The 5548-nt window shown below is 35.9% G+C and overlaps 1 long non-coding RNA gene across 1 annotated transcript; it reads right to left on the bottom strand.

The window, feature by feature from the left end:
- Positions 1-1166: 1166 nt before the first annotated feature.
- Positions 1167-1900, bottom strand: LOC122143968. Its single transcript, XR_006159456.1, has 3 exons — positions 1721-1900; positions 1433-1609; positions 1167-1321 (listed from the first exon to the last, which is right to left on the bottom strand). It is a non-coding gene; the product is annotated as an uncharacterized LOC122143968 (long non-coding RNA).
- Between the last annotated feature and the right edge of the window lie 3648 nt (positions 1901-5548).

The following is a 5548-nucleotide window of genomic DNA, read 5'->3' as shown; positions in this document are numbered from 1 at the left end:
TTTAAAGAGTGATGAACTCCAAAAAAATTTGTATTCTGACTCTGTGGTGGTCGGGAGAGTTTCCTCCCCGATGGAGATGATGAAGAGCTAAGAGAGACGTCAGCTGAAATTCAAGTATGGTTGGTGAATGTAAAGAAAAGGCCCGAAGCCTAGTGCAGACTTAAGGGTTGCAGAAGCGTTCTAGCTCACATCCTCATCTTCTCAGAATCTAACTAAACCGCAGACTGACTGAGGTGGGTTACTGATCTAATAACATCACACCCCCTTGAACTCAAACATCCAATAGTTAACAGAACCAATGCAGACTTAAACCTTTGGAGGGAAAGTTTACGACTCTTTGTCTTAGAGCATGGTATTTTACATATGTAATTTGATTGGGAGTTGATACAAAAACTACTAAAGATTCTTAGAACACTAAGATGTTGCATAGAATATATATAAACATATAATATACACTCTCAATTAGATCATCCAAAGACAAATTCATAGAGACCAAATATTATATATGTAAGGTTACATGAATGAGTGATTCTATCATAAGCAGGCATAATACAGTATACATTATTCAAGAACAACAATGATATACACAATGACCTGAAGGACATGTGTGTTCATTCAAAAAAAGGTTTTTCTATGAATTAATTAGAGAAGAGTCCATTTTTATGGCAGTATGTATCTATTTCAGAGAGAAGTGAGTAGGAGGAAGATTCTCTCTACATACTTTTAGGTCGTAAAAGTCTATCTGATCTGGCTGAATTGTCCTGGTTGCCATGGTAACCAGGGGCCTGGTGTCGTTCACGGACATCCTGACACCCAGTATGTTTATTGGGTGAGTGGTTTGTGACTATTTGTTAATCTAATGAATAATTGATTTGTTAAATCTAATGAAAAATTGTGTATCTGATTGATCCAAATGATACAATGTTATAAGTGACCGAAACTCTCAGCACTTGCATGAGATGGAGTTTGTGTGGAGCAGCATTTACTGTGAACCAAGCCACTCAGAGACACTGAAAACACTGGATCATGAGCTGCTTGCATGTAAATTAAAATACTGCCGTGCTGTTTATTTATTTCAAATTATATCACAATTTGATAAACACACCGAATATTTTGTTCATTTATTTGATTAAGAACCATTTACCTCAGAATCTCCAGCTGACAGTTTGGGTTCTTCAGTGCATCAGAAAGAAGCTTCACTCCAGAATCCTTCAGGTCATTGTTACTCAGGTCCAGCTCTCTCAGGATGTTTGAGTTTGATGGTTGTAGAGCTAAAGAAAAACTTCCACAAGACTGAGCAGTGAGATTACATCCACATAGCCTGTGTAAAGAACAAAACAGACAGTAATATATATACAGTTACTTCACAAGCTTTACAAATTGATAAATGCACTGAATATTGTATTCATTTATTTTATTAAGAACCATTTACCTCAGAATCTCCAGCTGGCAGTTTGGGTTCTTCAGTGCATCAGAAAGAAGCTTCACTCCAGAATCCTTCAGGTCATTGTTACTCAGGTCCAGCTCTCTCAGGATGTTTGAGTTTGATGGTTGTAGAGCTAAAGAAAAACTTCCACAAGACTGAGCAGTGAGATTACATCCACATAGCCTGTGTAAAGAACAAAACAGACAGTAATATATATACAGTTACATCACAAATTTTACAAATTGATAAATGCACTGAATATTGTATTCATTTATTTTATTAAGAACCATTTACCTCAGAATCACCAACTGACAGTTTGGGTTCTTCAGTGCATCAGAAAGAAGCTTCACTCCAGAATCCTTCAGGTCATTGTTACTCAGGTCCAGCTCTCTCAGGATGTTTGAGTTTGAGGATTGTAGAGCTGAAGACAAACTTTCACAGGACTGAGCAGTGAGATTACATCCACATAGCCTGTGTAAAGAACAAAACAGACAGTAATATCTACAGTTACATCACAAGTTTTACAGATTGATAAACACACTGAATGTTGTTAATTTATTTGATTGAGAACCATTTACCTCAGTATCTCCAGCTGACAGTTTGGGTTCTTCAGTGCATCAGAAAGAAGCTTCACTCCAGAATCCTTCAGGTCATTGTTACTCAGGTCCAGCTCTCTCAGGACAGAGTTTGATGATTGTAGAGCTGAAGACAAACTTCTGCAAGACTGAGCAGTGAGATTACATCCACATAACCTGTGTAAAGAACAAAACAGACAGCAATACAATTTTAGTTTACTTATTGTGTTTATTTATTTGGTAGTGTTTGTAATCTGGAGCACAGATGACTTCCAGAAATAAACTCAATGTGCAATACAACTGAAGTAAACTCAATGATCAGTGAATACATCTTTAGCTTTAAGAAAGAATTTAAGGCTATAACACAAATGTAAAGGGCTTCCATTAGATTTTAAATGTATGTTTCTGTAATTCAGTTTCTTTATAAAACACCTGTCACAGCAAAGCAGATAAGGTAAAGTGGATCCAGTAGTAGCAAATTTGTATGTTTAAATTAATTAAAAGAAAATGGATTGTCCAAAGGGTGCAAAGGCGAAAAAAAAAAAAAAAAAAACTAATCAGCAACTATGGAAACAAATGAGAACATATTTAGGAACCAAGGAAACAAAAGACACAGGAAATAAACAAAGGAAATTAGAAACAAGATACAACAAGATGAAAAGAACATCAAAATAGGAGTCTCAGAACAGAAATATAAAATCAACCTGACAATACCTGTCAAATTTATAAATGTTGCGTACGCACAAAATGGTCATAGAACTTGTGTACGCAATTTTCCATGCACATACTGCAATTGTTTTTTTAATTAGCGTAAATATTTACACACCGTACGGACATTCTAGACCATGCATATGCACTCTTTTTCCAGGAGTGAGAAGAGAAATGAAGTAAAAAATGATTTTAAAATCTGTTTTCATCTTGATATACACATTTACATTAAATATTCCACTCTCATTAATGGAGATAAGCACTGAAATTACATAAAGTCATTATGCATAAGTTAAACCAAAATTATACGAATTTAGTAGGGCTGGACCAGAATATTCAATTATTCGAATATTCATTCGGTGGGATAGCATTCAATCTTTTTTTTTTTTTGAACACCTGGCTTCCCCGCGAAACGTTCTTCATTTGCGCTTGAATATAGTTGCTTTTTTACTATCGGGACGAATGGTTCTAAGGAGTGTAAGGTACAGTTACAGTTATATTTCCAAATGAGCCTGGTATGGCGTAGCATGATTACAAACCGTTCTCTCGGTATGGTTAGACAACCATGCTTAGCCGTGCTGTTAGAGTGTGTGTGTGTGTGACATCGCCACTCTGTTGCCTGGCTATGCAGAAGCGCGCTATTTGTTCAAACAGCCAAGTACACAGCTACGCTACGTTCAATATGAAAGGAAAAAAAATGTCTCTGGTCGCCCGTCGTTGCCTTCAGTTTATTTTATTTTTCACGTGAAGAGTTGAATCTTTTTTTCTGTTATTGAATAAAGTAAATATCAGATAGAGGAGTCCCAAAAATAGAAATATCTGATCATCGTCCATATCGCTGTTTATATTACACTTGCATTACCAAGGAATCAACTGACACATTTATATTGCATTCCAAAGAGCTCCTATAACAAAGTTTCTTGTCTTTGGTTTTAAGCACCACAGTGAAAAAATGAAACCATAATAATGGATAATGGATAATTTGTCTATTTTAAAAGTATTGCTCTTAACAGACCTGTGTGTTTTGTATCTCTAGTGCAGTGTCTGTTTTCGGCGCATATAAGCCAATTTTGACATATTTAGTGGAAGCACTTTATCACTTTTCATATGACTTGCTGTTTTAATGACAGTGGGGAGTACTATAGGTGCACAATAATTCATCTTTAAACTAAACTGCAGATCTTATGTTACGAGAAAATATTTTAGTGAGAACAACGATCGATGATCCGCACTTACTTCAATATTATGGCAGACTTTCTTACATTTTTAAAGGATAATAGATGATTTTTAACAAAAAAAACATATCACATAACAAATTAAATTAATATACCATATAGATGATTTTTAGCAATAAAAATTGTGTATGGCACAAATGGCATTTATAGTCCATATCTCATATTTCCTTAATGTCTTGTACCTTTAACAGTGTTGGTGTCACGTGGATGGGAATATGCATTGAAATGATATGCAGATGAAGTTATGCATAGTAAAACTAGGCATTGTAAGCCTCATATATGGTGATTTCGAGGAGAAGTCGGGGTGGAGATACAAGCAAGGGTCGAGGCAGGCAGCAAGCATTCACGAATGAAAGTCCAAGCAGATAGTCCAAAGGCCAAACAGCAGAGAATCAAGACTAATCAAGACTACTAGATTTTTATAAATGAAACCCCTGGACAGTTAACCTGATGCTTCATGTGTAGCCAGTTGACTGAGACATCTGTTTAATTTTATATTTTTTTATGTCCAAGGAGAAATGTTCTGTAAATTTAGTTAACTTCAGCAAAACTTGTATTAAATGCATTTTTATTAAGCTCTATTTTCAGTGGTTCCAATCGAGAGTTCCTATCAATTGTTGAAGGTGGGGCCTTAATTGGACACGTAAGAGAAATATGTCGCTTCTCCTTTAAGCATTCGCACTCAGATGCACGATGTATGCGAACGGACAAGCAGACATACTTTTTCTCTCTCATATTTAGCTTGCATTAACGGTCTCTTTGTAACGTAATCACTACATTTATGATGTTAAAACACTGTTAAGAGTTTCTGTCATAATTTGTATCCCTGTGATTAGCATATTTTTATTGAAAGTGGTACTTTTAACTGTGTTAAATTTAGTGTTTCATTTGCACGTGTATCTTTCCATGGAGGAATGAGAGAGTATTCCAGACAGCAACATAGTGTTGACCCAGATCCGGCCCACATCTGACCTTCATGAAAACCATGCGGGCCAGATGTGGGCCGGATCTGAGCCGAAACTGCTTGCTGTCTGGGTAGGCCTTCTGATGTCCGTGTATACTAATATTGCCTCACGCTACTCTGTTTAAGGAATACATCCATGAGTAGGCCTTCTGATGTCCGTGTATACTAATATTGCCTCACGCTACTCTGTTTAAGGAATAAATCCATGAGTAGGCCTTCTGATGTCTGTGTATATTAATATTGCCTCACGCTACTCTGTTTAAGGAATAAATCCATCATCCCAATTGTGGTGTGGTTGTGTTTCTGTGGTCCTCCGGAGGTTACTACTTTAAGTCTGCTACACATGTACTAATCATTTTCCTTAATTAATTATACAATTTAGAATAATATACTGTTTAAAATTTGAGTACAGCAAAGTAAAATGCCTAGTGTTAAATTACCGAAGCTCACATGACATACAGTCGAGGCCAAAAATATTGGCCCCCTTGGTAAGTATGATCAAAAAAGGCTGTGAAAATTCATCTGCATTGTTAATCCTTTTGGTCTTTTATTTAAAAAATTCACAAAAAATGTATCCTTTCATTGGATAATAAGAATTTTAAACGGAGGGGAAAAATCATAATGAAATCAATGTTTTTCT

This window comes from Cyprinus carpio, unplaced genomic scaffold (assembly GCF_018340385.1).
Source record: "Cyprinus carpio isolate SPL01 unplaced genomic scaffold, ASM1834038v1 S000006548, whole genome shotgun sequence".
Lineage (NCBI taxonomy): Eukaryota > Metazoa > Chordata > Actinopteri > Cypriniformes > Cyprinidae > Cyprinus > Cyprinus carpio.
The sequence above is the reverse complement of the archived record's forward strand: the minus strand, read 5'-3'. Positions and strand labels throughout refer to the sequence as shown.